Source organism: Cetorhinus maximus, chromosome 2 (assembly GCF_964194155.1).
Source record: "Cetorhinus maximus chromosome 2, sCetMax3.hap1.1, whole genome shotgun sequence".
Lineage (NCBI taxonomy): Eukaryota > Metazoa > Chordata > Chondrichthyes > Lamniformes > Cetorhinidae > Cetorhinus > Cetorhinus maximus.
This window is the reverse complement of record NC_135880.1, coordinates 106,296,314-106,318,431: the sequence shown is the minus strand read 5'-3', so window position 1 is coordinate 106,318,431 and position 22,118 is coordinate 106,296,314.

Genomic DNA, 22,118 nt, shown 5'->3' with positions numbered 1-22,118 from the left:
GAAATATCGTGAGCCCCACAACCTGACAGACTGAATTATCTGTACCCCCCGTCTCCTCGAGTACCCGCTTCTCACGGTCACAGCTAGGTGTTGTACGTGAGGGGTATGGAATCCGTAAAATAGTCTAACAAAGTCTCCCGTATATAAAATCGCATGTGCCAATTTAGACTCTTGTTGCAATAATGCAATCCTTAGTATGATATCAATTCTCCCAAAACTGCTGCTTGCTGGACTAGAAGTGATCTTAATCGGCAGGGCAACCACATAACAAACACAGGGACTGGGTACCAGAAGGTTCAAGTCCGTTGTAGAAAGCCGATATCAAAGGTTTTCTACCAATTTGAATCAGACTGCTCTTAAACTAGTTGTATCTGTATGGATGTGTGTATATATCTGTGTGTCATATCTGTGTGTATATATATGTATATATACATATATCCGTGTGCATTAATTTTTATACTGCAGTACTAGAGTCTGTCACGGACATCACAATGTACGATGTAGATAACAGGCAGTCAAATTGCTAAAACTGCTAATATTACACGCAGATATTGAATTACAGCATCGGTCAAAATGATAGTATGAATTCACATCGAGATGCGATCGAATTCCTACATTTAGCTCATTGGCTTATAAATGGTCTCTAATAAAAGAACATGTCTGAAAGGCGTTGGGGTTATTGCGAACCGTTATTCTTACCCCCGCCCCCCCAAGTCTGTGCGGATAATACGAAAAATGAATTTCACCAAGAGCTCATGTCCTTGTCGTTCCTGGAGCAACAGCATAATGAGACGATTGCGAAACATGTTACCCCTCTCTGCCCCCACTCTCTCTAATTGCCTGTTAGTCTCTCTCCACTACCCCCGCCACACGTACCCACCCCCCCCCCCCCCCCCCCCCACCTCCTCCGTCTCTCTCTCTCTCTCATACGCGCAACTCCCAGTGAATTTTCCCGCAGTGATTTCGCACTTTGCAGCAATCCAACAAACAAGCTCTTTCCCAGATACAAAGTCCCACCGTCTCCGGAGCTGCTCTGACACCTACTGGACATGGGAGCAACTGCAGCTTCCAAAAATAAACCTCACCGCAGCCCCGACCGGCTGCTGTCTGCGGTGCGTCTTTCTGTGCTTTCCCCTTAACCCCCCTGACAATTTTCTTTAAGCTAAACCAAATTGACATATGTACCTAAAGATTTGAAAATAGGAGGAAAAAAGAAACGAAGTGAAACAAATAATTGTGTTTTGCACATTTTAAAACCGTAAAAGGACGATTATTAAATATAAATTAACAAATAAAAAGGCTTCCAAATATGCCAGGCGATATCCGTATTTTAATGTGAATTTTGGAAGGTGCGAATTACAAATAGGAAATGATTTTAAGATGTTTGAATCTGGGTCTCACCTGCCAAGGAAAGAGGCGATATCAGGGCTGCACTGACAGAACTGGACGATTAAACCATGAGGTGTACAAGGTGAGGTTCTGATCCCGCCAAAGTGAAGCCAAGGTGCAAATATATAGGTACGATCTCAAATAGCTCAAGGCAGCACCAAGTGAATAAATAAGCTACATTTTTCAGGAAAATGAAAATGCAGCAGCTTAACATTAAAAGCTGTGGAAAATAATAATAGTTAAAATAGTTAATAATAATAGTTAATAGTGTAGTAATAGTATAAATAATAGTTAAAAATGAATAACAGGGATTAATAAAATTGTGGAAATCCCATACATGTTATTTTGGGGTCTGCGAAGTATCATCCCCAGATGAGACGGTGTGGTCAGACAATTTCTACTTTGATTTATCCCCAGATCCTCCACTAACACCCCCACCATTGTCCTTTGGCATAAACAGCGGCTTTTCTAAGAGAAAAGAAATGGCAGATAGGTTAGCTCTCCCAACAAACACTGCAAACATCTATTGAGTAGACCAAAAACAAAATAGCCTTTTCTGAGACAACAGTTCAGCCATGGAGAAGATATTAGGATTGATAAATTTATGGCCACATTGCCCAACTCTGCCTTTGCCTCAGCTCATCTGCTGCTGAAACTCTCGCCCATGCCCTTGCTGCTTCCAGACTGCACTATTCCAATGCTCTCCTGGCCAACCTCCCATCTTCCAACACAAACCTGAGCCTACCCAAAACTCTGCTGCCAGTATCCCAAGTCCTGTCTAACCATCAACCCTGTGCTTGCTGACATTGGCTCCTCATCGGCCACACCTCGATTTTAAAATTCTTACCCTTGGTTTGAGACCTCTCCATAGACTTGCCCCTCCATATTGATGTAATCTTCTCCAGCCCTACAACCCTCAGAGATCGTTGTGCTCCTCGAATTCTGCCCTCTTGCTCATTCCTGATCTTAATTGCCCCATTGTTAGCAGCTATGCCTTCTGCTCAACAGCCTTCAGCTGTAGAGGCCCTAAATTCTCGAATTCCCTCCCTAAATCTCTCTGCCTCTCTACCTGTCTCTCCTCCTTTACGATGTGCCTTAAAACCTACCTCTTTGACCATGCTTTTGGTCACCTGACCTAATATCTCCTTATGTGGCTCAGTGTTACATTTTGTTTGCTAATGCTCTGTGAAGTGACTAGAGATGTTTTACTGTGCTGGAGGCATTATATAAATGCAAGTTCTTGTTGTTGGTGAACTCAAATTCTTTGACAATAAAATATCATTCAAATAAAGATGTTTAGGCCTGTCATGTCTTACCCTAATAATAAATAGACAGCCATTTCAGTAAAATTGAGTGTCACTGGGACTGCTTCCAGTAGAATCTGAGGAAGATCCAAAAAAAAACCTGACCATCTGGCAGCTGTCAAAATGGCATGCAAGTTTGTACTCTGTCTGGCTGATTCAGTGACTCAAAGCTCCTTGTAGCTGAGCATGGGCCAAACATGGAATTGTCACTACCTGGATCGGCATGTACAAGTTTAACACCTGATGGTATTCAATCTAGCAGGATGCATTAAACCTAGCATAGACAGATAGCTTTTCCAAGGGACTTCTAACAGAAGGTTGCTGTCAATAGTGAAATGGGAGAAATATTAAATAATTGCTTTGCTCTAATATTTACCAGATCCAGTGGACAAGATCTTGGAAGGTGAGATTAGAAATGATACAAACACATTTCAAAATAAAAAGAGGAAAATTATTATATAACCTAAACAAATTCGAAGATGATAAAATCCCTGGTCCAAATGGATTGCATTCATATGTTTTAAAGAAATATAGATAAGAGATGGCAGAATCAATATTACACATATTTAGTAATTCATTTGAAATAGGTGCAGTGCCAGAGGGCTGGCAGATAACTAACGATATATCTATATTTAAGAAGGGAGAATAGAAATGTGCAGGGAACTATAGACCAGTCAGCTTAACATTAGTGTTAGGTAAGCTAATAGAAGCCTTAATAAAGGAGAAAATAGAAAAACATTTGGGTGGCTAATTTTGATAAGACCTGAAAACAGGCAAGGGGATTGCAATTAACCTGAACCGGTTGCATCTGATGAAGGCTGAACACAAACTCTGGGCTGCCTGTTTTGTTTAAATCATTGTGACATGCAGCCACCATTAACCATCCTGCTGAGTGGTTGCATTCCTGAGCAGGGGCTCAAGCTAGGAATCCGGCCCCTGGTTGCAGTACTGCAAGAAGTTCAATGACCTCACATGAATAGTCAAGGTCATTGAACGTAACTTCAAATGCCATATCCCAGCAAATGCACCACTAGCCTCACACACCGCTCAGTGCACCACACCCCCATCACTCAACCACCAATATCTCTTAATAATGGCCCATACCTTCTCCTCACCCTCACACACTTAGTACTGCTGCAAGCCTCACACCCACATCTCCCAGCATGTACACACTGCCAGCTACTCAGCCATATCATACAAACATATTGCACCACACTCATTGACATACATCAATCTCTTTCACAGGACAAGGGGACACATAACCAGAATCAGCAGGAGACAGGCACAGTTGCATATCCTTCCTTACCCCAATGGTGGTGGTGGCCTATATTGGGATGGCCATGGCCAGCTGCAATGCTGAAAGCATTGAAGAAGATGGTATCTTCATTCCTAATCTTCCTTCACATTCCACAATCTCTTCTGAAGAGCAAACTGCACATGGTGTAAGCATGCAACTCTTGCTTTCCTCTTCTCCCCTCAGGTATCCAAGTGCTGGGCCAGAAAGGGGTGACACTGATTTTTTTATTTTATTTGGCTGGCTAGGCCAGCATTTATTGCCCATCTCTAATTGCCCTGGTTTAGGGAGCATTTTAGACATTGTTGTGGGCCTGAAGTCACAAGCCAGGCCAGACCAGACCAAACAAGGGTGGCAACAATAGTTTCATGGTCATTATTAGACTTTTAATTTCATTTAATTCAAATTCCACCATCTGCCATGGTGGGATTTGAACCCAGGTCCCCAGAGCATTACCCTGGGTCTCTGAATTACTAGTCCAGCAACAATACCACTACACCATCGCCTCCCCTTGATGATGAAACACCCGCACTCACTTTAGCACACACAACCACCAGCTCAGATGCTGACACTGCACGTAATTTAGAAGATAGCTTTGAGGTGGGATCTGCATGTGGTGAGACACCAGGATCAAGTGAGCTGCATCCAGGGCAGGGGGCAAAGATAGCATAGGTTTGAGCTTGCTAAAGGATGAGGTTGCACATAAGCTCTGTTGCAGAGGACTTGGATAGGACTATAATGGTACAGCATATGGAAGAAAGCTGAAATGGTTGGTGCATTGGCAGGCCTGCTGGACGCCTGCAGTCCGCGGTCAAGGAGCATGGAGGTAACTGGTTCCAACCTTATAAGGTTAAGCCTGTACACATTGTCTTCAGCATGGATGTGGTGGCAAACTCCAGCAGAATATTTGCAGACCCATCCATAATGCAATGTTTGATGTCTGATATCTCAACTCCCATTGCAGCACAAACAGAAGTGATCCAACATCTGGGTGCTGCAGTGGAAGCTCAGATTGAAGCCATGCAAACTCAGTTTACTGCCATAAAGACTCACACTGCTATTAACATAGCTGTGGATATCAAGTGTTGGAAGGAACTTGAAGAGTATCACAGCAGCCCAGCGATCTGTCCCCCAGCACATTATAAAGTTTGCTCAGGTGTCACAGAAGGGAGAGGCAGTGGCAGCATGAAGTACAAACCTTCTTTCCTTTCTAAGGATGATCCCACCACTGCTACTCTTCCAGTGCCCTTGCTGTCACTTGTCAGCCCAGATTGCTGCCACCCATGCCAAGGTGGTGAAGACTGAAGCTAAGCCCTCAAGGCCTAGAGCTCTTTGTGGTCTCCCTACAGTCTCCTCTATTGAAAATCACAGGCCCACCATAAACCATGCAGCAGCCACTGGAATAGCACTGCACATGAGCATTAGGACAGGCAAGGGTACATGGAAGACAGGTACTATGGGAATACACAAGGGCGATTAGCCCACTTTTGTATGAAATATTGGATGGATTGATTTATAAATTCAGTTTGGAATATTTGCTTTGTGATGGCTTTTATTTTAGCATTGTGGCCAGGGGGATGCTATGATGGTCAGCATCAGAGAGAAGGTAAGCTGTGGGACTCCTAGTGAATGGGGAACTGGAGTTATGTTCACTGATACATCCAGGGACAACAGAGGCAGCCAGGCCAGAGAGAGGCTGTTTTGGTTGTCTCCTCCCTTGCTCTTCCTCCTCCTCTTTTTTCCTCCTCATCTTCTTCCTCCTTTCCCTCCTCTTCTCCCTTCTCCTCATCCACTTCTCCTTCCTCCTCAGTTGGTCACTGTATGGCTAGTGGCAAGACTCTGCCCTCATGATGTGCAGCATGTAGCAGACTAGGAGAAATCTTGACGCAGGTGCTGCTGAGTCCCACAGGACTTCTCCAGACAGTGGAAGCCTTGTTTAAGCACTCGATGGTCTGTTTGATCCAGTTTTTTTGTAACAGTTTGGCTTTCATTGTATCCATGTTGCCAATGTGTGCATTCGTTGCACATTGGAGTCATGAGCAATATCATCAAAGAATAGCCCTTGTCACCCAGTAACCACCCTCTACTTTGTAATGGTGACTCAATGCGTAAGGCACAGTGGAATGCCAGAATGAAGGCATCTCGACTGTTCCAGGACACTGGGTATTGATCTATATGACCATACGCTGAGTATGGCCGCTCACCAGCTGTATGCGGAGGGAGTGGAATCCCTGCCAGTTGCAATGTATCTCAGAATCGATGCATGCTGCTCACAAGATGGCCTGTGATCAGCCAATGGCACCTTGTACCATGGGGAAGCATGGAATCATCACAAGACCAGGTGCTTGCTACATTTCTTTCTCTCTGGTAAGAGAGAATGAAATATTCAACACTCCTGGAATACAGAGTCTCAATGATCTCCGTTTTGCAGCAGTGGACAGCAGACTGAGAGATGGTGTAAATATCACATGCTCCAGCCTGAAAAGAACCCTGCACCATAATCACCTTCACAGCCACATTGCTATCCTTACACTACGATCAAGAGAAGCTAAAATGCTTGCACAAACATTTAAATAAATATTATTTTAAATATATGTGGAATTTTTTACCATAATGGAGAACTTTGACCTTCTACAAATATGAAAACAGCTTTTTAGGAGCAGTTTAAAAAACTTGCATTTATATGGCACATTTCACATCCACCAGACGTCCCAAAGCACTTCACAGCGAATGAAGTATGTTTGTAGTGTAGTCACTGCTATAATATAGGAACAGTGAGGGTGTTTAGCAGTAATTATGAACTTAGCATGTCAGTAAAACCCAGATATACCTCAATTAACAAGCTGTTCAAAGGTGCCAAAATAGAGTTAACAGCGTAAAAATGGAAGGTTTTGTCAATTCAACTATTGCTTATGGATTGGACTCTTGGGGACCTCAATAGCACACCCTCTGGAGAAGTGTAGAATCATTGGCAGCAACTTCTGGGTTTCTGTATTTGTCTGTGCCTGTGCAGACCCACCAAATTGCTGTCAGTTGGCAGTGAACACTGACAGTTTCCTCCAATTTACCATTGCAAAATCTGGGCAACGAATTTGTTGAATGGGCATATAATTGGCAAATGAATTTAAACACAGTTAATGTGAGATATTACATTTTGATTTAAAAAATAGGAGGTCCCATATACAGGGAGGGACTTATAACATTTGTACAGAGAATAGTAAGTTAATAGGTGGATTCGGAGTAAGGGAGAAAGTCATGAAGTCTAAGTCAGGGTTACTGTGCATGTATATGAATGCACGGAGTATAGTAAATAAAATTGGGGAGTTACATGCACAGATTACCATGTGGAAATATGATGTTGTGGTGATAACAGAGGCCTGGCTCAAGGAAGGACAGGGCTGGGTGTTAAATATTCCTGGGTACAAGGTGTTCAGAAAAGATAGGGAGGGAAGAAAAGGAGGGGTAGCAGTATTGGTTAAGGAGAGCATTGCAATGCTGGAGAAGGAGGATGTCCCAGAGGGTTCAAGGACAGAATCAGTTTGGCTCGAGCTAAGGAATAAAAGGGGTACAATTACATTGCTTGTTGTAGTCTATAGACCGCCAACTAGTGGGAAGGATGTAGAAGAACAAATCTGCAGGGAAATTACAGAGAGAGGTAAACATTATATAGTTATAATGGGGGACTTCAATTACCCGAATGTAGACTGGGGCACTGGTAGTGTAAAGGGTGGAGAGGGGCAAAAGTTCCTAGGTTGTGTTCAGGAGAATTTTCTACAGCAGTATGTGTCCAGTCCAACAAGAAAGGATGCACTGTTGGACCTGGTTCTTGCAAATGAGGTGGGCCAAGTAGATCAAGTGTCAGTGGGAGAATATTTAGGAGGCAGTGATCATTGTGTCGTAAGGTTTAGGATGACAATAGAAAAGGACTATATGCAATCCAGAGTAAGAATAATTAACTGGGGGAGAGCCGACTTCAATGGGGCAAGAACGGAGCTGGGCTGGATAGACTGGAACCAAAGGCTGGCAAGAAAACTGTAGCTAAACAATGGGCTACTAACACAGAAGAAATGGTTCAGGCACAGTCAAGTTATATTCCCTTAAAGGGAAAGGTAGGGAAAACAAATCCAGAGCTGCCTGGATGAAAAAGGAGATAGAAATTAAGATAAAGAAGAAAAAGGTGTGCTTATGACAGGTGTCAGTTAAGAAACCAGAGTATTGCCGTGTCTGTTTTCTACTATGTCAGATGTTTCCAGGCATCCATCCATCTCAGGAGACGATGGGCTGTGCTGAGATGTATGTCACTCCTGGATTGAACATTGTCTGTTGTGGCTGTAGAGGCCAACTCGTGAGCGGCAATCTCTTTCGCAGTTGGCACAGATGAATAGCATTGGCCTGAGATGGACTGACGTTTTTCTTTCCACTGGGCTCTTTTTTCTGCCATCTTGTCATTTCTTTTGTCCTCTACTTTTTCCACACGCCTCCTGACTACTTGTCTCCAGGGACTCCAGTCAGCAGCAAGGACTTCCCATGCATTGACTCCAATCCTGGTCAACTTGAGGTCTTGCTTGAAGAAATCCTTGTATCGCAGATGTGGCCTCATGCTGATAGCAAGCTCACCATCTTTGGGAATGCAGCTGTCATCCATTTGGCTCACTTGACCCAACCAACGGACTCTGACTCAAGAGGACAAATATGCTGGGGGTTCTTGCACATTGGTATATTTCTATCTTGCCAGGAGATCTTGATTATTTATCTCAGGCAGCAAAGTGGGAGCTGTTCAGCTGCTTTTCTTGGCTTGGACATTGTCCAGGCTTTGTACTGTAAAGGAGGGTGCTGAGAACACAAGTTTGGTGCACACAGAGCTTTGTGCTTGTAGTTAGTTTGCTGTTGCTCCACACACCTTCTCAACTTTGATATGACTGCTGCGGCTTTGGCAATCCTGGCGCTGATTTCAGCATCAAGGGACAGGTTGTTAGCGATTGTTGATCCAAGGTATGTAAGAACCAAACGGAATACAGATGGTTCAGAGGCAGGGGGGAGAAAGCAAATAAGAGAAACAAAGAAGGGTTATGAGAAAAGACTGGCAGCCAACATAAAGGGGAATCCCAAAGACTTCCATAGGCACAAAAGTAGTAAAAGGGTGGTAAAAGGAGGAGTAGGGCTGATTAAGGACCAAAAAAGAGATTTACACATAGAGGCAGGGGGCATGGCTGAGGTGTCATTGCATACTTTGCATCTGTCTTTACCAAGGAAGCAGATGCTAGCAAGGTCATGGTGACAGAGGAGGAAACTGTCACTAGAAGGGTTTAAAATTGATAAGGAAGAGGTATTGGTTCAACTGTTGGTACTTAAATTTGTCAGGGCACTGGGACCGGATGAGATGCATCCAAGGATATTGAAGGAAGTAAGAGAGGAAATTGTAGGGGCACTGGCCATAATCTTCAGTATCCCCTAGACTTAGGGGAGGTGCCAGAGGACTGGAGAATTGCAAACATTGTTTTCCCTTGTTCAAAAAAGGTTGTAAGGATAAGCCCAGCAGTTACAGACCAGTCAGTTTAACTTCAGTCTCGAAACAATTATTTGGGATAGAATTAGTAGTCACATGGAAAAATATGGGTTGATAAGGAAGAACCAGCATGAATTTCTAAAGGGGAAATTGTATTTAACTAACTTGCTGGAGTTTTTTGAAGAGGCAACTGAGAGGGTTGATGAGGATAATGCTGTGGATGTGGTGAACATGGACTTTCAAAAGACATTTGATGCATTGCCACACAACAGGCTTGTGAGAAAAGTTATTGTTTATAGAATAAAAGGGACAGGAGCAACATGGATACAAAATTGGCTGAGTAGTAGGAAAAAGAGGGCAATGGTCAATGGATATTTTTTGGGCTGGAGGAAGGTTTGTAGTGGAGTTCCCTGAGGTCAGTATTGGGACCCTTGCTTTTCCTGATATATATTTTTGCTCTAGATCTTGGAGTGCAGGGTACAATTTCAAAGTTTGCAGATGATATGACACTTGGAAGCTTTGTAAACTGTGAAGAAGACAGTATAGAACTTCAAAAGGACATAGACAAGTTGGTGGAGTGGGCAGATAGGTGGCAGATGGAGGTCAATGCAGAAAAGTGAGAGGTGATGCATTTTGGTACAAAGAACATGAAGGGACAATATAAAATCTGAGGCACAATTCTTAAGCGGGTGCAGGAGCAGAGGGGCCTGGGTGTATATATGCATAGATCATTGAAGGTGACAGGGCAGGTGGGACGAGCAGTTAATAAAGCATACAGTATCATGAACTTTATTAATAGGGGCATAGAGTACAAGACCAGAGAGATTATGCAGAGCTTATATAAGATATTTGTTAGACCGCAGCTGGAGTGTTGTGCACAGTTCTGAGCGCCACACTATAGGAAGGATGTGAAGGCATTGGAGAGATTGCAGAAGAGGTTTATAAGAATGGTTCCAGGGATGAAAAACTTCAGTTATGAAGATAAATTAGAGAGGTTGGGACTGTTCTCCTTGGAGAGGAGAAGACTAAGAGGAGATTTGATAGAAGCGTTCAAAATCATGAGGGGGCTGGATAGGGCAGATAGGGAGAAACTGTTCCTGCTCATAAATGGATTGAGAACCAAGAGGGCACAGATTTAAGGCGATTTGCAAAAGAAGCAAATGTGATGTGAGAAAAATCGTATTCTCACGGTGCGTGGTTTGAGTCTGGAGTGCACTGCCTGGAAGTGTGGTGGAAGCAGGTTCAATCGAGGCATTCAAGAGGGCATTAGATGATTATTTGAATAGAAACAATGTGCAAGGGTACAGGGAAAAGGCAGGACAATGGCATTAAGTCATAATGCTCATTTGGAGAGCTGGTGCAGACACGATGGGCCGAATGCCCTCCTTCTGCTCTGTAACATTCTGTGATTTTATAACAAAGCACAGTTTACAGTCAAGTCGGTGATTAAAAACTCATTAAATAAGGAACACAAAGCAATGAAAAAAACAAAGAAAATATCCATCATGCAAAATGGGGGTGGATGAGGTAGAGGAGGCAGTGTTGGAGGGAGAGAGCAGGGACTCTAATTCCTTCCGTGTCACCCCTGGCCCCTTTTCCGTCCATGTGACATAACCTCCTGTGTCCCACCTGCACACGCCAAGCAGCAGGTTTCTCTAAACTGGGCGGCTGCTGGACAGAAGGTGCAGATGCAGGTGTTACCATTTTAGTAAGATCCTGACAAAGACACTCATTGTGCTGCCTCATAAGCTCATCCTGCTCCTGAGAATTCTGCACATGCTGAGTATTGACCTTCGTTAATCTTTGCAGATACTGGCAAACATCTGTTAAGGCCCTGGCATTGCAGCTATGAATTGGCCTCACAACTTTCACCCCTCTGTGACAGATCCTGATACAGGCGGTCAAGGGTGAACTCAGCATCTTCATCATTACCTATATGGGTCACAAGCTGCCTGTGTGGTTGTGGAGTTGGGGGAGCTTCTGCTGTCAATGCCCCAGGCTCCTCACCTCCTGGAGGTTCTGAGTGTCCTCCCCCGACACAGCAGCCATATCATCACAGGCCTCCCCCTCCCAATCACCATTAAATTTAGCATTGCCACAAGATTTTATTCACTGAAATCTCACCCTATTGCAAGGCCTCTCTCTCCTACACTGCAGCTACAATGCTGCACTGCTGTGATGCACTTGTCTCTGTTACATCCTGACCTCTTTCAGGTATCTCTGGCCAGAAGTTTTCCGTCGGCGAGCTGGGGGCGGGGCCCGCTCGCCGACACGAAAATGACACGGGATGACGTCAGGGGGAATCCCCGACATCATCCCGCCCCATTTAAATCTTTAGGAAGGTGGAGGCACAGCAAAATCAGCTGTCCGCCCGCCGACCTGTCAATGGCCAATTGAGGCCCTCGACAGGATAATTAAAACAATTAAAGGCCCTGCTCGTCCAACCTTAAGGGAACCCAGTGGGCTTCTGAAAAAACATGAAACCTCATCCACTGGCGGGATGAGGTTTCATGTCTGTTTTTAAAAAGTTTTAGTCAGATTTATTAACATGTCTCATCTTGTGTGACATTGTCACATGAGGGGGATATTTTAATAATTTTTTTATTTTTCTATTTTTGATGTTTATAAAGCTTTCACAAATCTCCCTGAGACAGCACTTAGTCTGTGCGCTCTTTCACACACATGCACGAAAGAGCGCACTCTGACAGATGCGGAATCCACCCCCCCACCCCGTGGAATCCCTCCCCCCCCCCAACCCTTGCATTAAATCATTCAGTTTCTCACGGCACTGGTCCACCATCCTAGGCACAATGCTGTTGGCATTAAGAACTGCAGCAACCTGCTTCCAAGCTATGCTGTGAAGCTTCCTCGGAGATTTAGATTGTCCACACCCGAGGGTGTACACACGCTTTTCTTCCACCTTGTTTAAAACAATATTCAATTCCTCATCTGTGAAGATTTGACTCCTCTTCTTCACCACATTATAGTGAGTTGTCATCTTCTGAATGCAAAGAAATGAATACTTTTAAGCACGCTGCACTAAAAGTGGTTTAATAACATTACAGATTTAAAATAAATAAGAAAAACTAAGTTCACATAAATCTTGACTAAAAATTAGATTCAATCATTAAAAGAAATTAAACAATTGCACTTAGAATGAGTCAATAACAACTGCATTAACTGTTTAAAAGAAATGACAAAATTTTTTTTATAAAGCTGGGAAATATCTTTAAAATTATGGGAAACCCTAGTGTCTTCACCTTGTCTCTTTTAAACTCTTCTATCAAAAGCTGCCCTCGCGGGGCGTTCCCTGGCCTGGTGACGCCATGGGGGGCGTGGCTTGGCCGGAGTTACACTCCGCTGGGGCCTGCGAAGAGCATTTCAATGCAGGTCTCAGAGCACCTCCCAGGATCGGAACGGTCAGCATACATTTGCAGGTCAGGTAAGTGTAGTTTTTTTGTTGTGTTTGCGGCGGGCAATCTCTCTCTGACGGCAGTCGGACGTTACGGCCCTTTATTTCTCCATAATGTTCAATTGTCTCACCCAAAACTTTCTTTTCCTTTTACTTCAATAATACTCATCCTGACCATTGGCTCTTAATTGTCTAACAAAGTCAATTTCTCTGTGAAGTATATGTCAGTGCCATGATCATTTAAAAATGTTTTCTCACTCTTCAGGCCATGTTAACTATTTCATGGCACGCTGTTTGTCAGGTAACTGAGCATCTCTGGGACCCGTTTTTCAGCACAGCTTCACCATACATTCCCACATTTCACATGTAACAAATCATTTCTGCACACTCACACTGATGTCCCAATTCCTTCTTTAATCCTCTGTTGGGATTTCACGTTTGTAAGTCATCTTCACGTGTTTCCCTATCTGCTGGATGGGGTCTTCAGTGATTTTTTTTTGCAAAGCTCCGTTCTCAGCAATGAAGTCCACTTTATTATCTGCTGTAATATGTAAACCAGAGACAGCATTGAAAAGCTTCCTCTCACCTGTCGTGTTTAATGGTAATCTGTCTGCCCTTTTCCACAAATTCTCGTTTTGCCTTTGTCGAACGTTGACCAGGTCCACACGGATTGCGCTATGTATCCTGTCAACCAACTTCATCATCCAAGCTTTCACTGTTTTCAAAAGGATGTACCATTCGATAATTCTCAAAAGAAATAGGAACTTTGCTGTCACCATTAAATTTATTTTCTTTCCGACAAAGTTGTGCATATTGCACCACACATGCTTCATCCAATAAACCTTCCTGGCTTTCAGGTAATCTACTCAAAAGATCAAAGGCGGGGGGGGGGGGGGGGGGGGGGTGGGGTGGGGAGGGGGGTGGTCTCTGTCTCAAGATCTTTGCTTATCCTCCCCTGCATGGTCCAAATGTCTATGGTGGTAGCCAGACTGCCAAATTTATTTTTCTTAAAAAGTTCATAGGCAAGGACACAAATATCTCCAAGAGAAAGCTATCAACTTAGGTGAGTTATTCCAATTCTCATTTGTGTCTTTTTTCCTAACTCTACCGCCTACCCTCATTCGCTTCCTCATACTGTTTTACATATGTAATAGCTACCGTCTTTTCTCATTCATGAACCCTGGAGAAACTTTGCAGTTCAATAAAATGTTTTCATAATATCTTTAAAACAGAAATTAAACATTCCCACTTAATTCCAGGCATTAACATATTTTGCTTTGTTTGTTCTTTTTCTTAAACAACATTTTATATTCTCAAAATTGTGCTATATCCGCTAAATTGTGCTTGAATGCTTGAAATAGCAACTCACATCAAGTTATTTTATCAATTCCAATTTCAGAAACAATTATGCCCAGGCTTGATGGTTTTAAACAGTAATTTTACATCAGAGACAGAAGTGCTCGCAATTGGTTTAGGGGTCATTTTCAAATCTCCTGTGTGCAAACACTTTGGGCGGAATGTTCTGTGCCCACTGGCGCCAGGCGTGCACAGCAGCATGAGCGGACAATATGACGAGAAGGCCAAAAATCGGTTTCACAATGTTGGGAAACCAGTTTGCCATCGTCCCCTCAGCCCGTAGATGGCGGGTCGCTTTTCCCACTATCGGATGTTGGGAATCTCATTGTAATAAATCTACATATCATTATAAGGCTAGCCCGCCGGACTCATACCCCCACGCTAGATTGTCTGCCTCACGCTCACGTGTTTCACAACTACACAATAAGTGACGTGCACCTGGCAAATTGCACTTCGCTCGGGACTTCGAGGGTGCTTGGCCCACCTTGTTTCGGGCAACACTCGCAGTCATCAGCGCCAGGCTGCGCAGACAGCACCACATCACTTTTAAGGGTGCTCATGGGCAGGTTTCTATCTACCAGACCAGCCATAAGGCAGGGGTGGCTTTGTATGGCTGCAGGGCTAGGGCTTGCTTGAGGAGGGGGAAGAAGTGGCCTCAGGCAAGGGAAGAGGCTCCAAGGTGAGGGCTGTGTTGAGGAATGGGGGGGCACAAGTTGATCTGTGCAAGTGGCCTCAAGATGGTGAGGGCTGAGGAGGCAGACTCCAGAGCAGATGAAGCCAGATGGAGATGTGAGGATATGTGTGAAAGAGTGACTGATGATGTCCCTTGAGCTGGCAGTGAGTGAGATGCCAGTGAATGTGTGAGTGTGAGTGAATGAGTTTAGAGTGATGAGTTGGTTGCCTTACCCTGGCAGCACAGATGAGATCATTCATCCTCTATCTGCATTGGATGGCCAACCTCTTCTGTGCAGCATTGGCACTGATCACCACTGCCATCACCGACCAAGCCAGAGTGCTAATATTGCTGCCCCTCCAGTCAGAACAGAGGTGGAGGATATTATGGCGGGCCTCCACAGCACCCAAATGCGCTTGAGGGTTTTGTCACTAAACTAAGGGGCTGCAGTCTTCTTGCCTTATGGGGACATGTCTTATTTGCAGCAGTCCTGGGCTGGAAGCACCGAGACGTGTGCATGCGGCTGTACTTTAAATTTGCCTGGCGTGATGAAGCGGTGAGGTGACAGTGTGGCGGGGTGAATCGGAGCCCACCCGCCATGGAAACAGCGCGTTTCCCAGGAATGCATAATTAATGCAGCGGGATTGAGACAGTGTGAGAGGCCACCATTGCGGCCAGCAGGTAAAACATTTTACCGGCTCGCTACCGCACTTAGTGCAAATCTGGGACAATTCCGCCCTTTGTCTCAAAAGATAACAAATGGTAACAAATGGCATGAATGGTTCAAACCAAGGCTGTAATTTTCTGGGCCCGTTGGAGTTGGGTGTCATGGCGAGTCTGGAGGAACAATATGGCAAGAAGGCCAAAAGTCGGTTTTATGCCGCCGTGAAAGCAGTTTGCCACTGCACGCCGGGAATGCCATTTTAATAATTTGCATCAAATTAGAAGCCGTGTTCACTGGAATCATCCACCCGCATCAAATTTACCACTCACGTCGGTGTGACTTCAGAACAGCATGCTTCACGATTGCCTTTAAAAGGCATGCACTCGTGCCCTGAACTTTGAGGGGACCTCGAAGTTGAATGCACACAATCTTGTGCGGCGCTCGTGAGCATCACCTGTAGGACATCAAGGAAGAAGCGCTGAATGTGTGTGGGGGGCACAAGCAAGTTGCTTTTTCCTAGTGGCTTTCAGTGCAGTGCCAGGGTAAGGTCTTCAGCGCGGTCAGGCCAGGAGGGGTGTTGGGAGGCAAGGCAGCACAGACAGACTGAAGGAAATACTCAAGCATGTGCCGGGGGTGAGGGGTTGGGGGGAGAGGGAAGTGGCCATGCACTTGGAAAAGCTTGTGTGAGGAAGATATAATAATTTCCATAATATTATTGGAACTTATTGTAAAATAGAGTAATAGTGGAATGTGTCCATATGTGTCTGTGTGAGACTTAATTGGATTAAAGGCAGCTGGTCTGAAGGCTTTGATGTAAACATGGTAACCATGTTAGAATATAAGGTGGAAAAGTACATTTGCATTTGTAAATGAACTAGACTATTTTGAATTCAAAAAAGGAATATTACACCTAGCCATGGGAAGTGATGAAACAGTGTGTTTATTTTTCCCAAAGATTACTGGTAAAACTTTGTGCTATGAGAGATTTTTATTGTCAGGAATGTAAAGCCCAAAGCCACGGTGAAACAATGGTATTTGCATTCAAAGGGGAAAATATGTATAAAGGAGCGAAGGCTGTGTGTAAGGGAAGGCAGTCTAAGATTCAATTAAGAACCTTTCTTGGTTAAGCCTGAAGGCCCCTTTACGCATGCATTGGCTTGTTGGCTGTCCGAAGCCCCACCCACCTCCGCCCCACTCCACTTGACCTATTGGCAGCAGTTTCAACCATTGGACTGCATGCTGTGCTCTCAGCTCAAGGGCAGACAGTCTCCTAACATGCACTGCAATGTTGCACTGTTAGTGTGAACCATACAGCCTTCAGCCTGTGTGCACCAAACTGCTGTCTTCAGGGTCTGAAGTTAAGAGAACTCACTTTGAATTTGACTGTTCAGGGTATCAGGTCTTTTAAAATCTATCTGCTTTACAGTTGCCTTAACCAGGGTGTAACTGGGAAACTGATTAACTAGGGGGACTTAAAATTTATTGTAGCAGTAATTTGTAGACATATGTATGTCCTTACAATCTTTCCTTTTATTGATAAATGTTTAATTTAGTTTTCTAAAAAAACTCTTTAGACTCAGTAGTCTTATTATTACTGAATTCAAAGCCTGCACCTTGAAACATACATATTGAAAATTAGTTGGGGCAGTTATTTCAAGCTTCCCTCTCGGATTTGAACAGCTCAGTACTTACCATCTGCTGTGTCATAACACTTGTCAAAAGTGCGCATCCTTCTGCAGCTGAGGTCGTTCAGCATCAGCTCCATTGACACGCTTGGAGTCGGACCTCTGAAGCTTTTCTGCCCACTCAAGCAATGCAAAAGCATGAAAGTGTCACCAAATGCTCCAGGAATTTTCAGCCCCCAGGCACAGACTGCAAATTAACGTGCAGTTTAGGGGGCAGCAGGGCAATTGGCCGGCTGGGCACATTGTACAATCCTCTTGTGAAAGGTGGCCATGGCGCAGTCACTGGTGGAGGTGCTCACAGACCCATGCAATGTCTTTATTAAGGTTTGGACTAGTAACCATCGTGGTTCACGCTAACAGTGCGGACTTGCAGTGCACGTTAGGAGAATACCTGTGCCTGAGCTGAGAGGACAGCATGCAGTCCTGTGGCCGAAGCTGCCGTGAATCGGTCAGGTGAAGTGGGGCAGAGGTTGGTGGGGTTTCGGACAGCCAATAAGCCAATGCATGCATGAAGGGGCCTTCAGACTTAACCAAGAGAGATTCACTCATGCATCTCTTTCATCCCGCAGGAGAATATCAGGATCATGGAGCCTGATGGTTTAGCGGTATGCCACATGGCTTACGGATACCAAAGAAGAAGAATAAGAGAGAGACAGAGGCTCCTAGCTCAGCAAGGGAAGCAGCGCCTCCCTCAAGATGAAGGGGCGGCAGGGCCTGATGCACACGCAGCTGAAGTTCTACAGAGAGCCGTTGCTCGTAGGCGCCTTGCTAGACACAGGGTCTATGGACGGCACTTGTCATTCCTGCAGATGATCGAGAACCAGTGTCGCCAAAGACTGCGCATGTCTAGGGACTTGGTCAGTCACATACGCCACCTGCTGCCACGGGGACCTGGAGGGCATCCACTGCCAGTGGCGGTGAAAATGACCGTGGTGCTCACTTTTTACGCCAGTGGCTCCTTCCAGGGCTCCACAGGTGACCTGTGTGGGATCTTGCAAGTCTCCATGCACAAGTGTATCCAGGAGGTCACAGATGCCATCTTAATGAAGGCACAGAGCTTTGTGCATTTCGTCCATGATTAGGAAAGCCAGGAAGCAAGAGCGCTGGGAGTTGTGCTGAGATCTGGTTTTCCATGGAGCACTCACATGGCACTTAGATCTCCGTGGCAACAAGCAGTCAACTATGTCAACTCACTGAATGTTCAGCTTGTGTGCAACAACCACAAATGCATCCTACAGGTCTGCGCACAATTCCCATGGAGCATCCACAACTCCTACATCCTTAGCAGGTCTCAGATCCCTGACAAATTCCAGGGCCCAGAGAAGTTGCAGGGTTGGCTCCTCGGGGACAAGGGCTACCCACAAAGGGCGCAGCTGATGACGCCCATGCGGCAGCCTCAGACTGCAGCAGAGAGACGGTATAACGAGGCTCATGTCACGACCCGGACTTTCGTGGAGCAGACAATAGTCATTTTGAAAATAAGGTTCCGGACAGGTCCAGTGGAGCACTGTAACACAGTGCCTCACAGTTCATCATTGCTTGCTGCGTGTTCCACAACCTGGCGCTACAACTGGGGAAGGACCTGGCTAAGGAAGAGATGGAGGAGCTGCACATATTTTTTGATGAGGAGGTTGTCAAGGGGAATGACGATGATGAGGTTGTCGAAGGCAAGGATGCCAGCAACGAGGCAGTCACACTGGCCAGACGAGGCAGGCGTGCTTGGGAAGGCTTCATAGCTGCAAGATTCGTGGAGGGTGATGACGAGATGCAGTGAGGACATCCTGACACCCTCACCTTGCATCTGTGAACGTTTGACTCCTGTGTGGCTGATGGCAGCGCACATACCCTCAGTGTTCATGTTCATGTCAAGGAGACGCAGCGGAGGCCCGATTAGTCACTAGATTCCAGGAGGATGATGATGACATGCATTGAGGATACTCTATAGATCTTCCTATTGTCTCTGTGAATGTCTGACTCCTGTCTGGCTGAGGGCAGCTCGCTTGCGTTCTGTGATCGGTGTCATATCATGGAGACGCAGCCGCGAAGCTTTAAATGCACCTGATCCTTTGTCAGCCTTCAGTATCTGAGCGCTTCAGGAGCACAATGTCACTGGTCACAGATGCTGAAGAGATGGGGGCCAGCCCCACCTCAAAGGTGATGAGAGCACACAGAGAGAATGATGGAACTCTGTGCTGCCTGCCCATGACATTGTGGCAGCAATGACAAGCACCATCGAGGTACAGGCATCACTGATGTGTCCAGGGAGTGTGAGGCTGGACCATGTTCACTTTGGTTTGAAGGTTATACACTGCACAGGGAAGAGGCCCTAGACTGAGACACCTGCCTTTATCTTGTGCAGTAACCAAGGTTTCACATCTGAGTGACATGAACATTGCTCATCAGAACAAGGAGCCATAGGCAGGGAGACATTCTTGGGAATTTATTGACAATAATGAACATTATGTTCAAGTGATTAACACCTGTGCCCAGGCTGTGCAGCTACATCTTCTTAACCTTCTTAACCCTGCTGCTACATCTTGGTGCTCCCTGGCCATCCAGAGTGGGGGGCCTGCTTTCGATGTCCTGCTCTGTGGCAGTGGCACCCTCCTCAGCCTGTGGAGCTGGAGCTAATGAGGTCACAAGAAGAGGGGGTTCAGATGGATTGGACACTCCTGGAGTCACTTGGGTGGATGGCCCTTGGGTGGGCACCTGCTGATCCTTCTTCCTTTGGGTGCCCGAGGGCCCCTGGCTGGCTCCTTGAGCAGAAGGGGAAGCTGGAGTGAGATCTAGCTGGCCTGCATCCCTCTCATGTTGACACTGTCGGAGGCCAACTATGGCATCAGTGATGGAGTTCAGCCCGCACAGCAGTGCAGAACCGATGTCCTGGACCAAGGTCTCCATGGCGGCCACCATCAGTGCGTTGGCATGCTGGCACTATCACTGAAGGCAGACAGACTCCTCCATTGTGCCTTGTAACCTGAAGAGTGCAGCAGACATCCCTTCCTGATGTTCCGGCATTTGCCTTTGCAGGTCCAGCAACTGAGGTATGAGTGAGTCCAAAGGCTCCTCATCTAACTCGGACTCAGCAGATTTCTGGCCTCCAGCTGTGCTCCAAATGCCGGAAACCTGGGAAGTCCCTGCTGCCGCCAGCTGTGGATCAGACTGTGCAATGTGCTCACCAATTGTGACCCTAAGGCTACTCTAGAACTAGGTCCCACCGAGCTGTGTGTCTTTGCATTGCTGGAGGGTGTGGGTGTGCGCTGTGATGGGTCATCAATGAGGGTGTCGTCAGATTCTTCCTCCGAGGTGTTTTCGGGGCTTGGGTTGAGGAACTGCCTCATGGACTCATGGTGGATCCTGCTTCCCAGATGTGCCTGCAAAAGCAAGGGGAGATAATTGGTGCATGGCAGTGGCCTGTGAAACAGGACACGTCACTCACAGCATGGTTGTCTGTTGGTTGTTGCACTGCTGGATCCTCACTTGGTTGAGCACTGCCAACCTCACTGTCAGCACAGGAACTATCCAGATCATCACCGGCCAGCTGGATGGCTCTATTCTCCAAACCTGGGAGGATCTTGATGTCAGGCATTCCTCCACCAGTCTGTGACCTCTCCCTTTTGTTGCGTACCAGCTTGCCCTGCATGAAGACAGACGGAGAGAGTGTAAGCAGGACGTCTGCTAGGCCAAATGATAAGTATGCCTGGCATGTGTGGGTGGTGAGTGGTGCCATGGATGGCATGAGGACACAATTTGCAGGGTAGGTGAAGGTGTGTGTGGAAGAGTAAATGGTGATGTCCCTTGTACTGGCAGTGAGTGAGATCCCTGTGGATGTGTGATGGATTAGTGAGTGTGTGAGTTGAGAGTGATGAAAAGAGTGTCTTCCCCTGGTGGAACGGAGGAGATCATTCATCCTCTTGTGGCACTAGGTGGCTGCCCTCTTTTGGAGGGTCTTGGCACTGATCACCACTGCCACCGCCTCCCATGCTGGATTTGTCACCTTGTTTGCTGATCTTTGCCCAGAACAGGAGTAGAGGACTTCATGACGGGCCTCCACTGCATCTAGTGAGTGTGCAAAGGAGGCATCCCTAAATTTGGGGCAGCATGTTTCCTCCCTTTGGCTGCCATGACTTTGCAACAGCTTTCAATCCCTTAGCGAGAGCTGGTTCTGTGCAGGGGCATCCTTTAAATTTGGCGCCTGGATTACTGAAGGCCTGAGATGATAGTAGGGTGGGCTAATCAGACGCTGCCCCACTGGGAATGCATTATTAATGAGGTGGGACTAGACTAGGTTTACTAGCCTAATACCAGGAACAGGCAGGTTGCCCTATGAGGAAGGATTGGACAGGTTATGTTTGTATCCAATGGAATTTTGAAGAGCAAGAGGCAACTTGATTGAGACTTTTAAGATCCTGGGGGGTCTTGACAGGGTGGATGTGGAGAGGATGTTTCCTCTTGTGGGAGAATCTAGAACTAGGGGCCACTGTTTAAAAATAAAGGGTCGCTCATTTAAGACAGAGATGAGGAGAAATATTTTCTCTCAGAGATTTATGAGTCTTTGGAACTCTCTTCCTCAAAAGGTGGTGGAAGCAGTGCCTTTGAATATTTTTAAGGCAGAGATGGGTAGATTCTTGATTAACGAGGAGGTGAAAGTTTATCAGGGGTAGGCATGAATGTGGGGTTGAGATTACATAAGATCAGCCATGATCTTATTGAATGGCAGAGCAGGCTCGAGGAGCTGAGTGGCCTACTCCTGCTCCAAATTCATATGTTGATATGTTCGTACGCTGGGATTGGGATGATGCGGTGCAAATACCCGCCATTATGGCCAGCGGGTA